Source organism: Pseudophryne corroboree, chromosome 5 (genome assembly GCF_028390025.1).
Source record: "Pseudophryne corroboree isolate aPseCor3 chromosome 5, aPseCor3.hap2, whole genome shotgun sequence".
NCBI classification, from domain to species: Eukaryota; Metazoa; Chordata; class Amphibia; order Anura; family Myobatrachidae; genus Pseudophryne; species Pseudophryne corroboree.
The window spans coordinates 677,324,412-677,349,787 of NC_086448.1; the positions used below are offsets into that span (position 1 = coordinate 677,324,412).

Genomic DNA, 25,376 nt, shown 5'->3' on the forward strand with positions numbered 1-25,376 from the left:
TCCAAACTCTACATGTTAAGATGTTTTATTCCTTCCTGATAAGTTTAGTGATTTAGGCCATGCACTGTTTTAGTGTCTTTGTACGCTCTCTAATGTAGTTATATCTTTCTGGAGGTATGGTCTCCAGAATCTGGACACAGTATTTCAGATGAGGCTGTACAGGTGATCTACCTGTATACAGTGGCATTAATTCTTCTCTTTTCTTGCTACTAATTCCTCTCCCTATGCAACCAAGCATCTGATTTGCCTTCCTCATTGATTTGTTACATTGCTTCCTTGCCTTTAAGTCACTTGAAAAAGTTACTTTTAGATCCCATTCCTCCTCAGTAGTTTCCATAATAGTACCCTCGATACTATATATAGCCGTTTTGAGACCCAAATGCTTGATTTTTTTTTTTTTTTGTGATTGTGAAATCGTAGTTGCCACATTCTAGATCACTCCTCAAGTCTACCTAGACCCTCAATCATTTGTTTTACCCCTCCTGGTGTGTCCACCCTGCTGCATAGCTTTGTGTCCTCTGCAAAAAGGCTTATTTTCCCTTCACTATCATTTGCATGTCCCCAACAAAGATATTGTAAGTACAGATCCCTGGGGTTCTCCGCTGGTAACATTTCCCTCCTTAGACTGCACTTCATTTACTACATCTGTCTGTTTCCTATACTGCAACCAGGTTCTTATCCCTTCAACTGTTTTATAATCAAGTCCCACACTTTTGAGTTTATTTAGCAGTTTGGTGTGTGGGACCGTACCAAATATCTTACTAAAGTCTAGATATGCTACATCTATGGCCCCCACCTGATATATTATTTTAGTCAGTGAGTCAAAAAGTCAGTTAGATTAGTTTGGCATGATCTCTTCCCAGTAAATCCATGCAGTTTGGGATCCTGTACTTTGTTGGATTTAATATAATCCACAACTCTATCTTTTTAATAGTGTTTCCATTATTTTACCCTACTACTGATGTAAGGCTAACTGAGCTGAAGTTACTTGCTTCTTCCTTGCTTCCACTTTTGTGCAGTGGTAGTACATTTGCTCTTTTCTAGTCCTCTGTAATTGCACCTGTAGCTAGTGACTGGTTGAATAATTCTATTAATGGTGTTACCAGCACATCTTTAAGCTATTTTAAGTATCTTCAGATGCATTCCATCTGGTCCCATTGATTTATCCACTTTCAGATTTGAGAGTTCTGTTATACAGACTCAATCATACACAGTATACAAGTGTTATAAATGATATCAAATTAATCGGCACAGTCTCCTGGTGCATCCTAGTCACATTGCATTGCGAATGAGATGCATTCTCATCAAAAAAAGATGCCCGACGTTAGCAGAGTTGCACAGGGCCTGGCGGCTCACTCATGCCAGGCATCTTGCGCTGCATGGTGTATTGAAACTAGATGTATGAGACTGCATCTGTATATTATGTAAATTTTATCATCCCTGATCATAAAGCAGTTTTCCACGTTTGGTGATTGGCACACCTCCCAACTGTCCCGATTTTGGTGGGATAGTCATGTGTATTTTGGGTACTATCCAACCTGCGGGTTTCAGCTTCCTGCGATGGCAGAAGGAGTTGGGAGGCCCCATCTCACTAAGTGCTCTGCGGTTTGCACTTCCTGTCCGCTTACCCAAACTTAACACATGCATCTGCAGGATCAATGTACTTGCTGCAAATAGGTACTTGCTGCAAATAGAGGCCTCTACCATACTTGCCTACTCTCCCGGACTGGTCGGGAGGCTCCCAAAAATCGGGGGGGAACTCTTCCCCCCCCCCCCACATTATTACACTTGGCCACAGGCCGTTCTATCAAGAGTAGGAAGTAATAATTGAATATAGAAAGTTGCTCTAACCCTAGCCAAATGCAACTTTTGAAAATTGTCTACAGAAGATTAAATTAGTAAAACGGAAGGTGCAGCAATTTGAAATGCATGTTAACCACTCCTACCCTCACAGGAACCGCATCTGTGTTAGCTGGCACCCGCTTATAGCAAGTCAGGGACCGTGACTGTTCTCAAGGAGCTTATTGTGCAAGCTGATTGAAGTGTGGTCCAGAATTTAACAGGGCACTATACACCAGAGGTTTGCTTTTAAATGCTTTACTGGTATGCCTTAAGATGTCGTCATTAGTATTGTGGTTTATGGTGCATTCCTCCAGACTATATACAAACGTTTTTTCTTTAATGAGAGAATTAGTTCCCCTGGACAAGATTGCTTGTCTTGCAACTCTTAGTAGTGCAGATTTAATTAAATCTTGACTCCATCTACTACTAGGTCAATTTTACAAAACCTCTTCCTATCCTAGCTAGAGTCCTGGGGGGTCTGTTCCATACAGCCATTTTTTCTGAGCAATAATCTTCCCTACAACTACTACAAACCTCCTTTTACTGACACCCCCTACTGCATTGTGAGCTGGTAACTTTAATCGGCACCTGGAACCGCTTATTCCACCCAGGCTCCTACCACTGGCACCTGGAACCCCTAACTTCTGGTTGTGACTTCGGGATATGTCTGGTCACGCTATAACAAATCTAACCGTCAAACTGGCAATATCTTATAAAATAAAATACCTTGGTTCTGTAAGAGCACAGTCCATACTTCTCTACAATTCTACAACTGCACAAAGCATGCTAACTACAATGTTAAAATGCATGAAAACATTTCCCAGCATTTTGAATTCTTCTCAAACAATGTTTCTCTAGTACCAGCACTGAGAATGAAATTTCTCTTGGTGGTGCAGACACCGGAAACTGCTCTGGCACCATAGCGCAATATGAAAGTTTAACCTAGTCTTAGCTGCATGACTAGGTTCCCGGGCCACAAATATTTTCTTTATTTGCTTTATTTCAGGAGTTAGGACTGCGTACAACACTCACATATACGTCCTGCACAGTAGTTTTTTCCCTAATTGGTCACTTATTGCTGTGAGTGTAATTAACAGAAATGAAACCATTTTATACAATCAGTCTGGATGTGCGTGGCCACAAATTGAGAGTCACCAGTGATCGCATGCTTTGAAACTTTTTCCAGATGTAGTTGTTAGAAAAGTGTAAACTCATATTCAAGCAGTAATAATGCATATGGTCCAGTATGCAGATGATCAGATCTCCCTGTATATCATAATAGACTGAACTTTATCTTTGATCGTCAAAGGTTTATTTGTAAATTTTATGTTGTCTAAAGTATATACTACCTTATTATATGCTTTTATATTGTCTTACGTTGATTAATGCGTGCCTTACATCTACCCAGCAATTCCTCTATTCCCCAATTCCCATCCAATCTGTGATTTGTTGGGGAAACAGCAAAATTCTAGACTTTGAAAATTCCAATAATTTTTGGGTCAGTATATGCAAATCAAGTATTTCCAACATGTTGGATTTTCCCTATCCCCCAACTTGGACATTAGGGGTCATTCCGAGTTGATCGCGCCAAGCAACTTTTTAGCTGCTGGTGCGATCAACTAATCTCCACCTATAGTGTATTTTAGCATAGCAGGGCTGCGTTCGCTTGTGCAGCCCTGCTATGCTAAAAAAGTTTCACTCAAAACAAGACCAATTCTGGACATACTTACCCTGAGCAACGGATCCAGCGATGATGGCGCTGGCTTTGACGTCACACCTCTGCCCTCCGTTCGCCTGGACATGCCTGCGTTTTACTTACCACTCCCCGAAAACGGCAGTAAACGGTAAGTTGATGCCCCGGAACGCCCTCTTGCTGTCCATCTATTTTGCGGTCGCTGCTGTGACCGCTTTCTTCTCTGTCTGCGTCGTGGCCCGGCTACCTCTGTCGCCAGGCATCAACGCGTGTGCGCAGTGCTCATGCCGCGCATGCGCATTTCAGACCCGTTAGCACCACAGCGAAGAACCGCTGCGTGCGAACGGGTCTGAATGACCCACATTGTCAGAACGGAGAAATTGCCATGCTTAATCGCAGATGTATGGGCTCCTTAAAGCTCATCCTGTTCTTTATGGGTTATTCTAGATAGTTTATTACATGTATGGCAATTGATATGCAAAAATGTAATGCTGTGAAGGAACATGAAGCCTTGTTTGAAGGAGATGGAAAGAACAAAGAATTTGAAGTACAAAATGGTTATTTAGTAGACAAAGATGCTAACCAGGATACCAGGAAGATAGATTATTATATCTTCTTAACGTCGTTAACCATTGCTCTGTATTTAAAGGCAGCTTGTATGAAAAAGTGGGTGTGTGTGTATGTATGTATGTATGTGTGTGTATATATATATATATATATATATATATATATATATATATATAATTTGTTTACTTCTATGGTTATGATCTTAAAAAGAAATTACCATTTAAAGGATTTTGTTTTAACTCTGTTTTATAAATGTTAACGGTTGTGTTTATAATGTTATGTCCTTGAAATACCCCCTTTAGCTGTACATTTTTCTAATGTTCTATATACGCCTTTATGTTATAAAGTGTAACATTTTACCATACCGTCTCAATATTGGTTGATAAAAGTATGCTGTCACTATGTCAGCGGAAGACATTTCAGCAGAAGAAGGTCGACATTGATTATGTCAGCATGGTTAAAAATGTCAGCCTCTATAATGTCAACACCTGCAAAACGTTGACATTGGCAGAATGTCTACATCGGAAAGTTGACTTTGTCATAATGTAGACCTTTCCATAAGACTTTGGGTTGCTGTTGTGGGCAGAAGGAGAAGAAAACCTGCATGTCGCATAACATTGTGACCAGTGGTCACACCCAACGCTTCCTAGCATCACCGATAGGGACTCACTGTCAGCATGAAGTCTCCGAGAATGAGGTACAGCAGCAGCAGACAGGACGACATCAGCGTCAAGTCATCAGCCTGCTCCCCCAGCCTCCACAGTCAACATACCTCTGTTGGCTAGCTAACTATCATCCCACTCCCAGACTCGTGTCTCATAGATTAATAGACGGGGTGGGCATATAGATAGCCAATAGAAGTTTGTTGGGGGAAGGGCTGATGATCTGATGTGTTGCCCTGTCTGCTGCTGCACCCGGTTCCCAGTCTCTTCATGCTGACAGTGAGTCCCAGCCGGCAATGTTGGCCATTTTTTGAGAGGGGTGGCAGGTGGTGTGGTCCCCCTATTTCTGTTTTAGACTGCAGTCCCACCAGAGCAACCACCACTGATTGTGACTGTTTAACTAATATACCCCACTCCCGATATCATTGATGTTTCTATTGTTAGCGGAGCCCTTTAAACTCTCCGGAACATCATGTCATTGTTTTAGTTTGGTCATTTTACATGGTAAATAAGAAACCACCACTCATACACTAATTGATTATCCACTAAAATGTGAGATTCATCAATCTTAAACTTAACATGCCTAAGACTGAGCTGCTCATTTTCTCACCCTTTCGCATGACCTCACCTTCCACGATGTCATTATCTATTGATGGCTCAACCATCTCCTGTAGCCCAAAGTATGCAGTCTAGGAGTTATCCTGGACTCCTCCCTCTCCTTCAGACCACCAGTACCTCTCGCAGTCCTGCCGTTTCTTCTCAAAAATATATCCAGAATCAGACCCTTTTTCACAGTGGTTGCTACTATAACTCTCATCCACTCACTTGTCCTCTCCAGATTGGATTACTGTAATCTCTTCCTATCTGGCCTCCTTGCCTATCGCCTCTCTACACTCTGATCTGTCCTCATTGCTGCTGCCCAGCTCATCTTATCCTCCAAACGTACTACGTCTGCCTCTCCTCTTACAAGCTCCCCTTCAGAATCCAATTCAAGCTTCTCACAGCCACTTACAAAATCCCCACACTTTCCTCTCCAATTGACATCTCTGACTTTATCTCCCTTTACACTCCAGCCGATCCTCTTCATTCCACAAATGCACGGCGTCTCTTCTGCCTACTGATTTACCTCCTCACACTCCAACCTCCAAGATTTTGCACATGCTGCTCCCTGTCTCAGGGAGAGGTACAGAATCCCAATCAGACTCTTCACCTCTCTACAAAACTTCAAACGGACTCTCAAGACCCACTTCTACATCAAGCCCAGCCATCTCATCCTGACCCTCTGTTCCATGGTCACTGTCTACACCATTTGTGTCACCCATGTCTGTCTGCCCCTCCCCTTTAGAATGCATGCTCTCACGAGCGAGGCCCTCTCCCCTCATGTGCTTTTCCTTCTCTTACTTAGACTGTCATATACTCCATACTCCTTACAATGGCACCTAACCCTTGGTATCTGCCACCCTGATGCTTGTTTCAGTGTCATGCCTGCTTAGTAGCTGTTTTCTTGTTCTGCTTATTTTTACTTTGTTAGGTGCCGCTGCTGCAGAACCCTTGTAGCGCCATATAAATAAAGGCTGATAATTAGTATGGTTTTATTTCCTAGTAGATATTGTAGAAGGGTAACTTATCATCTAGAATTGTGCACTTTTTACATGCTGGTTAAAGATGACATAATGTTTTAGGTGTACTCCTCTTGACCTGGAGAATTTTCCACATCTTGCCCTCCATTATTCCCTACCCCTCCAATGTACTGTTCTTAAGGCATTTTTTTTTTTTTTTTTTAAATCAGTCTGGATTGAGAGCAGGCTACCTCTGATATAGGTATATATTCAAGCTGCATGAATGCCTATGGAAATGGGATCTGATCTTTAGGTCGACAGTGTCTAGGTCGACCACTATTGGTCGACAGTAAGTAGGTCAACATGGTTTCTAAGTCGACATGTACTAGGTCTACCTAGAGTCCCTGTCGACCTAGAAACCGTGTCAACCTACTTACTGTCGTCCAATAGTGGTCGACCTAGACACTGTCGACCTAAGTCTATTCTATCTAACATACCACACCCATGGAAATATCTTCCTAATGTACACGGTCCCTCCTGGGCTGCTACACACAGCCTGGGGATTCTCGCTTCCTCTCACAGTCCAGCCGTAAATCTGGAGTATGTATGAGCAGAAGGGGCAATCACAATGGGCCTTATTCAGGTCTCCAAGTACCTGCGGCGCAAAGTAGCAGTTTGACAGTCTGATGCCGTTTTGGGGGATGGGAGGTAGCGGCGACTGCCTCAGTTTCTCAAAACAGGCGTGTCGCTGCCGTTGCGGGGGAGGGATGAGGCCAGGATCTCCATTCCTGCAGCGTTTGGCTTGCACGACCTCATGGCGTCACAGATACTGCGTCCTTGGATACAGCTCGGATCTGTAATGCATGCAGGAGGTGTGACGCTCACTGCTGCATTACCATATTAGTGCTATAGCAGCAGCGATGGTAACTCCAACCGCATTTGAATCAGGCCAAACAATCAACAATGGGGTTTGTGATTGGTCCTCTCGCTCAGTCGCCCTCTCCCATTGCCCTCCACCACCATTTGTAGATGCTTAATTAAATTGCTGATTCTGTATAAAAACAAAAACAAAAAAACAAACAAATTGCAGGTTAAGGAAATAATTGTCTTGATGCCAGAGTAGCTCTAACAAGAGCAGTTAATTAGATAGCAGGGTCTTGACCAGGCTAGATGCTGTGTGCTGTTGTGTAAATATGGTTAGTGCAAACAAATGAAAGATTAACAGTAGTCGGCTAATTGAGTACTGTGGTAAAGTCTATGCAATATGTAGTATAATGAGCATTACCCTTTAACACAATTTGGTAAGTCCTTTTTAGAAAATGAATTTGTGGACAACAATATATCACTGGTCTTTGTCTTTTTACTGCTAACTTAAATTAATTAATAATGAAATATAGTCTATTTATGCATGAGGTGCTGCCATTCAGACTCCTAGAGATGAGGTTTGTCTGTACGATGATCAATTACTTTCCCTATAGCAGTAAGAGTGTGACGTATACTGTTTGATCTTTCCTAGAACTGCCTGGCAATGAGACCACAGTTTACCAGGGCTGGAATAAACTACTGTACAAACAGTGGTCACTGGGCCAGCTAAGAGGATCGCTAAATACATAATACAACGAAGGAGTCTATTTATAGAGCATCCCTAGCGCTTTTCTGGCTGGAAATATCGCTCCTCAGCGTTTCACAACTAGTAAACAATGGGTTGTTGTTTTTTTAGCATCCACGTGCCACCCCCATTCATTTATGAAGCTGCAAGAAAGATCTACCCTTTGCTGCTGCTGTTAAAAACCAAATACTATCTGTGGATGGCATTATGTCCACTTACAGTGGAGAGCAAAACGTTGAACAGTGATTTCTCCGGCTTCCTCCTACTGTGCTCCTCCCCTCTCCAGTCTGTCTGGTGTCGGTTTCCTATTGCAATAATCTGTTATGGACTGACTCCTTAAAAGCTAGTCTCACAGTCCAGGCTTATGATCAATCTGGTAATAAAAATGGAGCATGTTGGTTTTGATTATAAACCAAATAAAATAGAGATATTCCATTATGTTAACTTAACTATAAAACCCCCTACAGAAACAATAGCACATTGGGTAGTCAGGTTGCAGACAACTTTGCAGGGCTCAGAAGTCTTTGTCAGAACTGTCCTGGTGGGAAGGAGTTGATAAATAATGACTATGTTGGGATGAGAAACCCAAAAAGTGGCATTCGTTTTACACAATTAAAGAAATCTGGAAAAATGAACAAACAGGCCCCTAGGGATATATATTTACTAAAGTGTGGGTTTTTATAACTTTAGATGCTGCCCATAACAACCAATCAGATTCTACTTGTCATTTATCTAGCACCTTTTAGAACAGGGCTGGCCAAACCGGTAATCGAGATCTACCAATAGTACATGTTTTCCAGTACTCCTGGAGATCTGTAGAATTGTCTGTTAGGAATGAATGCAGCACATCTTAATTAGTAATGACTACACCTGTGCACTAACTAGGTGGTCTGGAAAATGTGACCTGTTGATTGATCTTGAGGACTGGTTTGGCCAGCCCTGTTCTAGAAGAAAATAGCTAGAATCTGATTGGTTGCTATGGGCAACATCTCCACTTCTAATAAACCAGCACTTTAGTAACCAACTAAACCCCCTATTATCTGTTGAACGGTATTTTATCACTGATATGATCAAGTGAAGATCATGTTACCTTTGATGAAATGTGCGAATATAACACCTGTCCTATTTGTAAGCATTTGATATATACAGTCTGTTTGACTAATTTCCCAGAGAGTTTCCTCTATTATGCTATGTGTAAGTATTGCTGCTTTGTCTTCTGTTTATAGCCTATTGCAATCTTAATTGTCTGTCCGTCACGAAGTGCTCCATATATGTAATATATTGAGGAGATCCAGTCATGGAAATGGTTTACACATGTTGTGTGAGGTTTTATTTACATGTATGTTGGCAGTAGAGGGATACGGTCGTTAGATCAACACAGCTTAGGTCGACATGGTCATTAGGTTGACATGTACTAGGTCGACAGGTCAAAAGCTCGACATGAGTTTTTCACACTTTTTTTTATTTCTTTTTTTGGATTTTTTCATACTTAACGATCCACGTGGACTACGATTTGGAACGGTAACCTGTGCCGAGCGAAGCGAGCCATGCGAGTGGATACGGTGCACTAATTGGGGTTCCCCGTCACTTTTCGAAGAAAACAACGCCAAAAAAGTTTAAAAAAAAGGCGACCTGTTGACCTAATGACTATGTCGACCTATTGTCCCTGTCGACCTATTGTCCCTGTCGACCTAATGCATGTTGACCTTCCATGGTCGACCCAATGACTGTCGACCTAAGTTGTGTCTACCCAATGACCCATACCCGGCAGTAGATATGTTTATGTCATTTATTTAATTTAATACTTTACAAGCGTACAAATTAATTTGGATAGGTTATCACTTTTGTTAGATAAAGTCACTTCAGTTAGTTCTAAGTTATGGTTATTGCAGATTCCTCACTGACCCTACTGATGTAATAACTGATTTGAAGATGCTCCAGGTAAAACAAGTGCTTAGGGTTGTACTGTTGCTAGACTGAAGAAGAAAATTAATGCGTTTGCTGAGATTAGGAATATCCAATTACTTTATCATTTCTAATATTCAAAGATGAATGTGTCAACTATGCTAATGAATACAGACAATCAGAGGAACACAGAAGGCACTTGGGCTAACGCTCTGACCTGTGAAAGGTTCTATGCCGTCTAATAAAACTGGACATAGCCACATTTTCTCAGGCTCCAGGGTCCCCTGTGTTTTGAATATAGCCCCAATCCTTGAGTGAACTATAAGAATTCTATCCCATACCCACGCGGTCTATGGGCCTAATTCTGAGTTGATCGCAGCCCCAAATTTGTTAGCAGTTGGGCAAAACCATGTGCACTGTAGCGGGGACAGATATAACATGTGCAGAGAGAGTTAGATTTGGGTGGGGTGTGTTCAAACTGAAATCCAAATTGCAGTGTAAAAATAAAGCAGCCAGTATTTACCCTGCACAGAAACAAAATAACCCACCCAAATCTAACTCTCTGCAAATGTTATATCTGCCCTCCCTGCAGCGCACATGGTTTTGCCCAACTGCTAACAAACTTGCTGCTGCGATCAACTCAGAATTACCCCCTATGTACGGTTGTTCTACAAGCACTAGAAGAGGTTTTCTATATCTGCTGCAGGTTATGAAGGGGTAGCAGTGAGGGGGGCTATTTGATAAATAGCTATATTTTAGTTTAGCTTCCTCCAAATTCATCTGTCTCTTTTCTAGTACATGTTAGACTCTTAAATTCTTTGCCTCATTCTTTGCAGTGACATCTGTCCTGTGGAAGCTGCTAGACGTCTCCTCACATCACATCATGGAGTTCTTCTGTCATAGCTAGGGGGCCACACATACTATCAGAGTATTTACTGTATCTTGGTGCCCATACCCCTCTAGCTCAATGCCTCCATTGCGGTACTGTCACATCCATCGTGCCTGTGACACATAACACAAAGTGCTTCCTCTATGTTGGAAGGAAAACCTGATGCTTCACACAGAAATGATCTATAGGCTGCAAACTCAGAGCGACAATCTTGTGGTCAACATTTTCACACAATGACCAGGTAAACTTTGAGGCAAAGCGTTTTTGTCCAAGCACGTACGTCTGATATTCTCATGATGGATATTGGAGGGCTACAGCCAGATCCTAGTTTTGAAATAGGTTATGAATGGGACTGGTTCTCAGATGGAATCAAAGCAAACAAAAGCAAGTAACAACCTTGGTAAATCCATGCTGCACTTCAGGTGGGGCAGGTGTACAATGAGCAGTGAGAATTAGATTTGGGAGGGGCGTGTCCAAAAGCAAATCTAATTTGTAGTGTAAACCTAAAGGGGGGTACTCACGGAGCAATATTCTAAGCAATCTGACTAGATTGCTTAGAATTTAAGCATTATCGCTCCGTGTGTACCCCCTACAGCGATAGCGATGCGCAGCCCCGCGCATCGCTATCGCTGGTGCTAGATTGGCCAATCTAGTGGGTCGCTCACTTCACCTGCTGGGTGAAATGAGCGCCCCCGCTCCCCCCGCACACTCAGCACACATCGCGCTGTGCTGAGCGGGGGGAGAGATGTGTGCTGAGCGATTCGCTCAGCACACATCTCTCCCACATCTGCCCGTCTATATGGGCCTTAAATCTGTCCTGAATGTGTAGGCTACACACACAAGCAGCCAGTATTTACCCTTCATGGGGAAAAAAAAACAATAAATGTTTCTCTAACGTCCTAAGTGGATGCTGGGGACTCCGTCAGGACCATGGGGAATAGCGGCTCCGCAGGAGACAGGGCACAAAAAGTAAAAGCTTTTGGACCTAGGTGGTGTGCACTGGCTCCTCCCCCTATGACCCTCCTCCAAGCCTCAGTTAGATCTTTGTGCCCGGCCGAGAAGGGTGCAATCTAGGTGGCTCTCCTGAGCTGCTTAGAAGTAAAAGTATACTTAGGTTTTTTTATTTTCAGTGAGTCCTGCTGGCAACAGGCTCACTGCAGCGTGGGACTAAGGGGAGAAGAAGCGAACTCACCTGCATGCAGAGTGGATTGGGCTTCTTGGCTACTGGACATTAGCTCCAGAGGGACGATCACAGGCCCAGCCATGGATGGGTCCCGGAGCCGCGCCGCCGGCCCCCTTACAGATGCTGAAGCAAGAAGAGGTCCATAAATCGGCGGCAGAAGACTTTCCTGTCTTCATAAGGTAGCGCACAGCACTGCAGCTGTGCGCCATTGCTCTCAGCACACTTCACACTTCGGTCACTGAGGGTGCTGGGCGCTGGGGGGGGGGGGGCCCTGGGAAGCAATGAATTTACCTTATTTGGCAAAAAATACATCACATATAGCTCCTGGGCTATATGGATGTATTTAACCCCTGCCAGTTTTCCAGAAAAAAGCGGGAGAAGAGCCCGCCGTGAAGGGGGCGGGGCCTATCTCCTCAGCACACAGCGCCATTTTTCCCACACAGCTCCGCTGGTAGGAAGGCTCCCAGAATCTCCCCTGCATCCTGCACTACAGAAACAGGCTAAAAAAGAGAGGGGGGCACTTATTTGGCAAAATAACAGATATAAGCAGCTATAAGGGATAGACACTTATTGTAAGGTTGTCCCTATACATATATAGCGCTCTGGTGTGTGCTGGCAAACTCTCCCTCTGTCTCCCCAATGGGCTAAGTGGGGTCCTGTCCTCTATCAGAGCATTCCCTGTGTGTGTGCTGGGTGTCGGTACGTGTGTGTCGACATGTATGAGGAGGAAAATGATGTGGAGGCGGAGCAATTGCCTATAATGGTGATGTCACCCCCTAGGGAGTCGACACCTGAATGGATGGCCGTAATTAAGGAATTACGTGACAGTGTCGGCACGTTACAGAAAACTGTTGACGACATGAGACAGCCGGCAGCTCAGTTAGTGCCTGTCCAGGCGTCTCAAACACCGTCAGGGGCTATAAAACGCCCGTTACCTCAGTGGGTCGACACGGACACAGACACTGACTCCAGTGTCGACGGTGAAGAAACAAACGTATTTTCCAGTAGGGCCACACGTTACATGATCACGGCAATGAAGGAGGTTTTGCACATCTCTGATACTGCAAGTACCACGAAAAGGGGTATTATGTGGGGTGTGAAAAAACTACCCGTAGTTTTTCCTGAATCAGATGAATTGAATGAAGTGTGTGATGAAGCGTGGGTTACCCCCGACAAAAAACTGCTAATTTCTAAAAAATTATTGGCACTATATCCCTTCCCACCAGAGGTTAGGGCTCGTTGGGAAACACCCCCTAGGGTAGATAAGGCGCTCACACGCTTATCAAAACAAGTGGCGTTACCGTCTCCAGAAACGGCCGCCCTTAAGGAGCCAGCAGATAGGAGGCTGGAAAATATCCTTAAAAGTATATACACACATACTGGTGTTATACTGCGACCAGCAATCGCCTCAGCCTGGATGTGCAGTGCTGGGGTGGCGTGGTCGGACTCCCTGACTGAGAATATTGATACCCTGGATAGGGACAGTATTTTATTGACTATTGAGCAATTAAAAGATGCATTTTTATATATGCGAGATGCACAGAGAGATATTTGCACTCTGGCATCAAGAGTAAGTGCGCTGTCCATTTCTGCCAGAAGAGGGTTATGGACGCGACAGTGGTCAGGTGATGCGGATTCAAAACGGCACATCAAGGTATTGCCGTATAAAGGGGAGGAGTTATTTGGGGTCGGTCTATCAGACCTGGTAACCACGGCAACGGCTGGGAAATCCACATTTTTACCTCAAGTCACCTCTCAACAGAAAAAGACACCGTCTTTTCAGCATCAGTCCTTTCGTTCCCATAAAGGCAAGCGGACAAAAGGACAGTCATATCTGCCCCGGGGTAGAGGAAGGGGAAAAAGACTGCAGCAGACAGCTTCTTCCCAAGAACAGAAGCCCTCTTCCGCTTCTGCCAAGTCCTCAGCATGACGCTGGGTCCTTACAAGCAGACTCAGGTACGGTGGGAGGTCGTCTCAGAAATTTCAGCGCGCAGTGGGCTCACTCGCAAGTGAACCCCTGGATCCTGCAAGTAGTATCTCAGGGGTACAAATTGGAATTCGAGACGTCTCCCCCTCGCCGGTTCCTGAAGTCTGCTTTACCAATAGCTCCCTCCGACAGGGAGGCGGTATTGGGAGCCATTCACAAGCTGTACTCCCAACAGGTGATAATAAAAGTACCCCTCCTACAACAAGGGAAGGGATATTACTCCACACTGTTTGTGGTACCGAAACCAGACGGTTCGGTGAAACCGATTTTAAATCTAAAATCTTTGAACACTTATATCAAAAGGTTCAAATTCAAGATGGAATCACTCAGAGCAGTGATAGCGAACTTGGAAGAAGGGGACTATATGGTGTCTCTGGACATCAAGGATGCCTATCTCCATGTCCCGATTTGCCCTTCTCACCAAGGGTATCTCAGGTTCGTAAGACAGAACTGTCATTATCAGTTTCAGACGCTGCCGTTTGGATTGTCCACGGCACCCCGGGTCTTTACCAAGGTAATGGCCGAAATGATGATTCTTCTTCGAAGAAAAGGCGTATTAATTATCCCTTACTTGGACGATCTCCTAATAAGGGCAAGGTCCAGAGAACAGTTAGAAGTCGGAGTAGCACTATCTCAAGAAGTACTACAACAGCACGGGTGGATTTTAAATATTCCAAAATCGCAGCTGATTCCGACGACACGTCTGCTGTTCCTAGGGATGATTCTGGACACAGTCCAGAAAAAGGTGTTTCTCCCGGAGGAGAAAGCCAGGGAGTTATCCAATCTAGTCAGGAACCTCCTAAAACCAGGAAAGGTGTCAGTGCATCAATGCACAAGGGTCCTGGGGAAAATGGTGGCTTCTAACGAAGCGATTCCATTCGGCAGATTCCACGCAAGAATTTTTCAGTGGGATCTGCTTGACAAATGGTCCGGATCGCATCTTCAGATGCATCAGAAAATAACCCTGTCTCCAAGGACAAGGGTATCTCTTCTGTGGTGGCTGCAAAGTGCTCATCTCCTAGAGGGCCACAGATTCGGCATTCAGGACTGGATCCTGGTGACCACGGATGCCAGCCTGAGAGGCTGGGGAGCAGTCACACAAGGAAGAAACTTCCAGGGAGTGTGGTCAAGCCTGGAGACTTCACTTCACATAAATATACTGGAACTAAGGGCAATTTACAATGCTCTAAGCCTAGCAAAGCCTCTGCTTCAGGGTCAGCCGGTGTTGATCCAGTCGGACAACATCACAGCAGTCGCCCACATAAACAGGCAGGGCGGCACAAGAAGCAGGAGGGCAATGACAGAAGCTGCAAGGATTCTGCAATGGGCGGAAAATCATGTGATAGCACTGTCAGCAGTGTTCATTCCGGGAGTGGACAACTGGGAAGCAGACTTCCTCAGCAGACACGACCTACACCCGGGAGAGTGGGGACTTCATCCGGAAGTCTTCCTCATGATTGTGAACCGTTGGGAAAAACCAAAGGTGGACATGATGGCGTCACGCCTCAACAAAAAACTAGACAGGTATTGCGCCAGGTCAAGAGACCCGCAGGCAATAGCTGTGGACGCTCTGGTAACACCTTGGGTGTTCCAGTCGGTGTATGTGTTCCCTCCTCTGCCTCTCTTACCCAAGGTACTGAGAATTATAAGACGGAGAGGAGTAAGAACTATACTAGTGGCTCCGGATTGGCCAAGAAGGACTTGGTACCCGGAACTTCAAGAGATGCTCACAGAGGACCCGTGGCCTCTGCCGCTAAGAAGGGACCTGCTTCAGCAGGGTCCCTGTCTGTTCCAAGACTTACCGCGGCTGCGTTTGACGGCATGGCGGTTGAACGCCGGATTCTGAAGGAAAAAGGCATTCCAGATGAAGTTATTCCTACCCTGATTAAAGCTAGGAAGGATGTAACCGCACAGCATTATCACCGTATTTGGCGAAAATATGTTGCGTGGTGCGAGACCAAGAAGGCCCCGACAGAGGAATTTCAACTAGGTCGTTTCCTACATTTCCTGCAAACAGGACTGTCCATGGGCCTAAAGTTAGGGTCCATTAAGGTTCAAATTTCGGCCTTGTCGATTTTCTTTCAGAGAGAATTGGCTTCATTTCCTGAAGTTCAGACTTTTGTAAAAGGGGTACTGCATATACAGCCTCCCTTTGTGCCCCCAGTGGCACCTTGGGATCTCAATGTAGTTTTGGGATTCCTAAAATCACATTGGTTTGAGCCACTTGCCACAGTGGAATTAAAATATCTCACATGGAAAGTGGTAATGTTGTTGGCCCTGGCTTCTGCCAGGCGAGTATCTGAATTGGCGGCTTTATCCTATAAAAGCCCTTACCTGATATTTCATTCGGATAGGGCGGAATTGAGGACTCGTCCTCAATTTCTTCCTAAGGTGGTTTCAGCGTTTCACCTAAACCAACCTATTGTGGTGCCTGCGGCTACTAGGGACTTGGAGGACTCCAAGTTGCTGGACGTAGTCAGGGCCCTGAAAATATTTGTTTCCAGGACGGCTGGAGTCAGGAAATCTGACTCGCTGTTTATCCTGTATGCACCCAACAAGCTGGGTGCTCCTGCTTCTAAGCAGACTATTGCGCGTTGGATTTGTAGTACAATTCAGCTTGCACATTCTGTGGCAGGCCTGCCACAGCCAAAATCTGTAAAAGCCCATTCCACAAGGAAAGTGGGCTCATCTTGGGCGGCTGCCCGAGGGGTCTCGGCTTTACAACTTTGCCGAGCAGCTACTTGGTCAGGGGCAAACACGTTTGCTAAATTCTACAAATTTGATACCCTGGCTGAGGAGGACCTGGAGTTCTCTCATTCGGTGCTGCAGAGTCATCCGCACTCTCCCGCCCGTTTGGGAGCTTTGGTATAATCCCCATGGTCCTGACGGAGTCCCCAGCATCCACTTAGGACGTTAGAGAAAATAAGATTTTACTCACCGATAAATCTATTTCTCGTAGTCCGTAGTGGATGCTGGGCGCCCATCCCAAGTGCGGATTGTCTGCAATACTTGTACATAGTTATTGTTAACAAAATCGGGTTTTTGTTGTAGTGAGCCATCTTTTCAGAGGCTCCTCTGTTATCATACTGTTAACTGGGTTCAGATCACAAGTTGTACGGTGTGATTGGTGTGGCTGGTATGAGTCTTACCCGGGATTCAAAATCCTTCCTTATTGTGTACGCTCGTCCGGGCACAGTATCCTAACTGAGGCTTGGAGGAGGGTCATAGGGGGAGGAGCCAGTGCACACCACCTAGGTCCAAAAGCTTTTACTTTTTGTGCCCTGTCTCCTGCGGAGCCGCTATTCCCCATGGTCCTGACGGAGTCCCCAGCATCCACTACGGACTACGAGAAATAGATTTATCGGTGAGTAAAATCTTATTTTTTGCACCTATTGCAATATGATAATGGCTTGTCTAGGTGTATATTATTATTTTTTGTGGCCCCAAATGAAAATCTGCCTCAAAGTTGTTTAGTTACGTTTTCAGCATTCCTGTTCAATAAATTGTTATAGTTGTAAAGCCCTGGAAATAAGAATGTATAGCGAATATATATTGGGTGTTTTTGTTTATAAATTAGTATATGGTCAATTATTAAAACAGAGGGATTTCCAGGAAAAACACTTCTAGGGACAAATCTTCAAAACCTGGGGCTGTCCTTGTAAACCAGGTACTGTTCCATCCAGTCCCTCCTACACACGCACACCCAACCCCCCAGAATCCATGTGAAGGTCCTACTTGCACTCAACTTTTACAGAAGGCCATTAACCTCTTGTGGGTTTAACCATGTGTAATGTAATATTGCTTTAATCTTGTCAGGGCAAATAAGTGCAGGGTCTCCTACGGTCTGGTGTGTGCACACTGAGTTAATGAATGATACATATGTGCAGTAGGTTAAAGTGACAAGTGCTTTTTCATGATTAGACCTCTAGAAGAAGAGGAAACATGGGCCCTCATTCCGAGTTGATCGGTCGCAAGGCGAATTTAGCAGAGTTACACACGCTAAGCCGCCGCCTACTGGGAGTGAATCTTAGCTTCTTAAAATTGCGACCGATGTATTCGCAATATTGCGATTACTAACTACTTAGCAGTTTCAGAGTAGCTCCAGACTTACTCTGCCTGTGCGATCAGTTCAGTGCTTGTCGTTCCTGGTTGACGTCACAAACACACCCAGCGTTCGCCCAGGCACTCCCACCGTTTCCCCGGCCACTCCTGCGTTTTTTCCGGAAACGGTAGCGTTTTCAGCCACACGCCCCTGAAACGCCGTGTTTCCGCCCAGTAACACCCATTTCCTGTCAATCACATTACGATCGCCGGAGCGAAGAAAAAGCCGTGAGTAAAAATACTTTCTTCATAGTAAAGTTACTTGGCGCAGTCGCAGTGCGAACATTGCGCATGCGTACTACGCGGATTTTCACTGCGATGCGATGAAAAATACCGAGCGAACAACTCGGAATGAGGGCCATGGTTTAGAACACCAGAAGAAAATACATTGACTGAAGGCTGAGCTTAATAGCAAACAGGAATCGTTACATTATTTGAAAAAGGTTTTACTTATTAAAATGTAATTTGCTCATGGGCTTAAGTAGTACAGCAGTACAGTTTCTAGCAAATGGCTATAATTAGATTAGCAGCCTTCTAATCGCTGGTGACAGTACCAGAGTCTCTGTGAGCATGTGCTACATTCTGCCTGGATCTCTCTCCTATTGGCTGCTTATGTTGCTACTTACTTCCTCCCATAGGTTTTCCCTGTAATCTGTTCATGCTGCATTATAGACACAGAGGAATTGCATGCTCTGCTAGTGCTTATAGCAGAGAGACCCTCCGCTGAGAGACCTCACTTTACCTTGCAAGATGGTACCAGTTCGGGGCACTTGACAGCAAGTAGAGGTCAAAAAGGAGGGTGCCATCTGCCCTTTCTATTATTTGTCCTGGTATATAGGCAAGCTTTAATTGAATTGTCTTAATCATGCAGTCTGTTTAATGTGCTGTGTTACTAATTTGATTTATATTGTACTCTGATAATAATAGCAGAGGAAGTAAGATGAAGCTTGTTTCCAGCACAGTAACTTATTTTTACCAGTTTGTGTGTTTTTTTCTTTTTGTTTGTTTACTTCTTGTGCTTACAATAAGATACCTTTTTATTACATGTGACTTCTGCCTTGTAATAGCATATATGTTATGGGTTAATGTTGTCCACACAAGCGAATGCAGTTCTTTTTTTATATCATGTATATGTGTGTGTGTGTGTGTGTGTGTGTGTGTGTGTGTATATATATATATATATATATATATATATATATATATATATATATATATATATGTGTGTATATATATATATATATATATATATATATATATATATATTTATGAATTGTATGTATCAAGTTTACATTGTACTGTTTATTTGCCCATATACAATATAATTATTTTAATGTACGTGTGTATATTTTATTGCAGGTTAGTTACACAATGTAATGATGGTGATTTGTGCGGTAGAAGTATTTAATTGTAATTACTGAAATAGACATGTCTAAAGTGTGAATAAATTCCCCATTATACAAACCGCAGTCAGTAGGAAGCCTCTCCCAAAAAAGGATGTCATTCAGCTAATGCATGCTTATTGATTCAGCAACTCCTTTTAAAACATAACCCTTTTTTTATTGTATATTTATTTTTTTATAAGTAGACTTAACTTGCTGAATACCTTTTTCCTGCGTAAACTAAATAAAGGCTGTCCGTATTATCTGTTAAGTCACTAGGTCATACTGCTGGCTCCTGGCCACCATATGTTTGGCGGCTTTGTCTAGATAAAAATGAAATGCTTAATGGCTGTATTGTTTGTGTGGGCATGGCATGTTCTTACCTAGCACTACTTTAAGTCTCTATACATAGTTTTACTTGTGTAGACATGACAACAGCTTTTTTTAAGGTAATACAAGCTTTTATTTACTTCTATGATTGGAAGTAGACTGGGAGACTGTTGTACCATGGCTTGCTAAATACAATGCTTTGCACTATAAATTGTCATGAACTATATTCAGATCTAACTTTTTTTTTTTCTTGGTGGGGGGTGTTTACAGAATATAGGTACACTCCTAGGTGAGGTGCCATGATAAGTGCATACCAACACCTTGGGCCATAGCTTAAGGAGCAATTAACACTTGGGCTACCAGAACAATGGGGCATTGATTCTATGTATGTATGTATGTATGTATGTATGTATGTATGTATGGGCAGAGGCGGATTGGCCATAGGTGGAATACCGCTCAACCAGCGCCTTACTAAACGTAAACAGCTTTTTGTTCAGCTTATTAGAATCCGTGCACCTCCTTCAACATTTCCGCATATGGGGAGGCTTTCAGACCTCGATCACGCAGTCAATACCGGAAAAAGAATTTAGTGCATAATAGTGTGATACTGTTTAAAAATGTAATAACATGACACACGAGACATAAAACTAATGAAACAAATTAAGGACACATAACCACACAAATGTGGTAAAAACATGAACTGCTGGGGCTGACACCCTGGGCATCGACAGAAGTTTTGGCTAATTACCGGCTCATTGAAGAAAACAAGCTCATATAGATGTTAGTAAATGTGAGTCCAAACAGGGTATATCACCAGGCTGCAGCACCGGGATTCCTCAGTGACCGGATTCTCACGTCAGCCGGGTCAGTCTCCACTCCTCGTCGTCCACATCAGGGGTCAGTCCCGAATAGAGCACCCACGCGTTACGACCCTCCACGGGTCTTTCTCAAGGTCAGCTCAAATGTGAATGTCTTTCAAGGCTATCCATCCGGTTTAAAAATCCCACACTCAAATCCTATTGGTCCCAGCACAGCTGATCCCTATACATACTTCAACTATGAGTCCGTGGAAACAAGTGCTAGGACTTCCTCTCATTATCCTACAGAGTCCCTAGCAACCCCAATCACGTTCTGTATCCCGCGTGACACGGCCTTCCGGTTCCGCCTCCCCACAATCACGTGCAATGACGTGCACTCGCATACGTCATGCGTTCCACCGGCCTTATGCGCTTCAGCTATATCCACTCTGAGGATCTCGTCACATGATGTTATTACAGCTGTGCATCGAAACCTCCTCCTGGGTTGCCGATCACGCGACTTTTCACTTTCCCAGGTCACATAGCGGCCGGTTAACCAAAGATATACTTGCGTCATCCGTTGTCATGGTGACGCTTCGTGATCTCTCAGAACGGGATGTGCTATCGTGCAGGGATAATGCTGGCATCTCTTATCCATGGTCATTGTATTTTCCAGTTAATCCTAATGAATCAAACAGTTAATACCCATTCAGGAACATACAACGTATATCCACATTAAAAAACATGTAATATATGCACACTCATATATTTGAAAATTGTTGGGGCTACGACAAAGTCTATAGGAACCACTTCACCTCAAATTCTAAATTGAGACCTTTTGGTTGGAGGGTCCCCCACTCATAAATGGCCCTCATTTCTGCTTTAGCCAATTGATTCGGAAGATCCCGCCTTCTCCAATGTCCTCTTACCCATTTTACACACACAAACCGTCTGATGGCGGCCGTGGAACATCCATGTTGTTTTTTTAAATGATCTGAAAGGGCATGGGCCTCAAGGCCCTTCTTAATGTTCCTTAAATGCTCTCCCAACTGCACTTTAAGGGCTCTTGAGGTTCTCCCTGTGTAAAAAAGACCACAGTCGCATTCTATAACATATATACAACACTTTTGGTGTTGCATGTTATAAAATCCCTGATGGTCAGTTTTTTTCCATTAATGATGATCTCACTAGTTTTACTTTGATTTTCCATTTTGATCTCTCTACATGCTATGCAATTCATGCACCTGTAGTACCCCTTAGATGTAATTCCCACTGGTATAGTCGGGGGCATGGCACTGCGCACAAGGCAGTTACCTAAATTGGGGGCTTTCCTGTAAATACACTTAGGCTTAGCTGGGAGGCATTGTCCCAAAACAGGGTCTTTTTGTAACACCCCCCAATGTTTGGTAAAAATCTTTTCTATTGACTTAAACTGGCCACAAAAAGTGATCACAAAGGCCCATTCAAAATTATTCTGCTTCCCCCACCTGGTCTCCTTTCTTCTTACTCTCTATAAGGGACTTTCTCTTGATCTTATCTGTGTCCTCTGCTGCTCTATTAACAATACTTTCTTTATAACCACATGAAACAAATTTAGATTGCATCTCTTTAACCTGGTCCTGGTATACAGCTTTTTTAGAACAATTCCTTTTTACCCTCTCAAGTTGTCCCAGTGGAATGGTCTGGAGCCAATTAGGGTGATGACAACTTGTGGCATTGATGTAACCAAGAGAATCGGTGGGTTTGGTGTAGGTCTTTGTCTGAATGGAACCTTCTTCTATATAAATCGTAATGTCCAGAAAGTTAATGGATTCTTTACTACTGATGAAATTAAACTCAATGTTTAATGAATCATTCAGATACACGCAGAACTCTTTTAGAGAGCTCTCATCTCCTTTCCAAAGGAAAAGGACATCGTCTATGTATCGGGACCACGATAACAGGCTCGCCCCAAACTGATGGTCACTCCAAATATGTTCTACCTCCCAACTCCCCATAAACATATTGGCATAGCTTGGGGCGAACCTGGTACCCATCGCGGTCCCGACCTTCTGCAGATAGAAATCATTTTCAAATGAAAAGTAGTTATTATTAAGTATGAAGGCTACTCCTTCTAGGATGAATTCTTGTAGACCTCTGAGATGCCAGCATTATCCCTGCACGATAGCACATCCCGTTCTGAGAGATCACGAAGCGTCACCATGACAACGGGTGACGCAAGTATATCTTTGGTTAACCGGCCGCTATGTGACCTGGGAAAGTGAAAAGTCGCGTTATCGGCAACCCAGGAGGAGGTTCCGATGCACAGCTGTAATGACATCATGTGACGAGATCCTCAGAGTGGATATAGCTGAAGCGCATAAGGCCGGTGGAACGCATGATGTATGCGAGTGCACGTCACTGCACGTGATTGTGGGGAGGCGGAACCGGAAGGCCATGTCACCCGGAATACAGAACGTGATTGGGGTTGCTAGGGACTCTGTAGGATAATGAGAGGAAGTCCTAGCACATGTATCCAAGGACTCATAGTTGAAGTATGTATAGGGATCAGCTGTGCTGGGACCAATAGGATTTGAGTGTGGGATTTTTAAACCGGATGGATAGCCTTGAGAGACATTCACATTTGAGCTGACCTTGAGAAAGACCCGTGAAGGGTCGTAACGCGTGGGTGCTCTATTCGGGACTGACCCCTGATGCGGACGACAAGGAGTGGAGACTGACCCGGCTGACGTGAGAATCCTGTCACTGAGGAATCCCGGTGCTGCAGCCTGGTGATATACCCTGTTTGGACTCACATTTACTAACATCTATATGAGCTTGTTTTCTTCAATGAGCTGGTAATTAGCCAAAACTTCTGTCGATGCCCAGGGTGTCAGCCCCAGCAGTTCATGTTTTTACCACATTTGTGTGGTTATGTGTCCTTAATTTGTTTCATTAGTTTTATGTCTCGTGTGTCATGTTATTAAATTTTTAAACAGTATCACACTATTATGCACTAATTTCTTTTTCCGGTATTGACTGCATGATCGAGGTCTGAAAGCCTCCCTATACGCGGAAATGTTGAAGGAGGTGCACGGATTCTAATAAGCTGAACAAAAAGCTGTTTACGTTTAGTAAGGCGCTGGTTGAGCGGTATTCCACGTATCAAAATTTTTACTTGCATTCTATGTGGGAGGTGGGAAAAGCCTCCTGTGGTGCACTGCATTACTAGCTGCCTTTGCGCACTGTTGGGTACTTCATTTCTCTTGCTCATCACTAGGATTGGCCATAGGGTTTACAGGGAAGATTCCCGTGGGCCGACGCACCCGTGGGGCCTGTTTTATTTGAGGACATGTGGTCCTTTTTATAGACATAATGAATAAGATGCAAAATAATTTGCATATATGAAAATTACTGCCACTTAGCCTGTGATTGCAGATGATCTAGTGTATGCTCTGTCTGCCTGCTTGGCTGACATATAAGATTGAGTGAATAGTGATTGGGATACGGTTGGTGTTATAAGCAAGAAAATATATCTTTCTAAAGAATGATATAGTTTCCTAAATTCTGAAGGTGTATCATATAATGTGCTCATAATATTTAATTTTATTTCTTTTTAACTTCCCCCTTGATGCTGGACATGCCCACTATCTGGAAAGTCTTGGGGGAGGGTGCTGCTGCCATTGCCCATGGCTAGACCTTACACCTCTGGTGCTGCCCATGTAGGGCCACTAGTACAAATTTTTCCAGGGCCGCTTTTTGTTCCCAATCCGCCCCTGTGTATGGGTATGGTATCATATAATCAATACAAAAGGCCAATGCTAAGGACTAGTCGAACTCATCCTCAGTACCGGTGATATCGACACACGGGGCCGCACATCGCTGTGGGGCATACACACAGAGAGATCCGTACTTAATTTCTAAGCAATCTAGTCAGATTGTTTAGAAATTAAATACAGATCTCTCCGTGTGTACCCCCCTTAACACTGAAAGCAGATCCCATTTACTTTCACCCCTTATTTTCTCAATCACTCAGCAAAGTATAATAATTTGTTATACCCCGCTTGATTTTTCACCACTAATATTTCACTTGTGAACTCTCAACGATTCCAGGGGAGGTACGGAGATTTTATCTAGAACCACACCACACTGAAAAAGCCCAATCTCATCCGATCTTGGGAGCTATAGTGTTAGCCCTGGCAGTACCAGGTGGTGGAGCTTCTGGGCATACAAGGTGTTGTAGACATTGGTAGCAAGATAAACCCTCAAGGCATAAAGCACCGTACACACGGGGAGAGATGTGTGCTGAGCGATCTAGCACAGACCGATCAGCACACATCTCTTTCCTGCTCAATGCGATGGGGGGGGGGGGCGCTCATTTAACCCAGCTGTGAAATGTGCGACCTGCTAGGTTGTGCCTGCATGCAGGCACAATCTAGAACCAGCGATAGCAACGCGCGGGCCGCGCATCGTTATTGCTGTGGGGTATACTTCTGAGCAATCTAGTCAGATTGCTTAGAATTTAAGCACGGATCTCTCCGTGTGTATACCCACCTTTATGTTGACAGCAGATTCACCATCTTTTCTTCCTTCAAGAACAATCAGGCGACACATGGACTTCTAACATGTAAAGGATAACTCTTCTTTCAACACATTTGCTTGCTCCATTTTTCAATGGAGACTTTATTTGTGTTATATTATTGCTTCTGAATAACATCAAATTGTGAAATATTGAATCTCTTTTGTGCTGTATATATCTGTTTTCAGCTTGACGCACAGGCATTGTGATGTATATTGTAGTGTAAGCAAATTAGGGTATCAGGACTAAAACTGGAGACCGGCGTTCTGATGAATGTTGGACTCCTTTATTTGGCATTAAATAGGTTTTTACTTT

The 25,376-nt window shown here is 43.9% G+C and overlaps 1 protein-coding gene across 2 annotated transcripts in view; it reads left to right on the top strand.

Moving 5' to 3' along the window:
• Positions 1-25,376, top strand: part of FAM110B (family with sequence similarity 110 member B) — a 248,462-nt gene that overhangs the window by 83,771 nt on the left and 139,315 nt on the right. The window contains exon 1 of one of the 2 annotated variants that reach the window (XM_063923756.1): positions 18,705-18,827. The exons of the other annotated variant lie outside the window; for it this stretch is intronic. The gene's annotated coding sequence lies outside the window, so the exon portion shown is untranslated. Of the gene's footprint in view, positions 1-18,704; positions 18,828-25,376 lie in introns of those variants that run through there. 2 annotated transcript variants of the gene reach the window in all.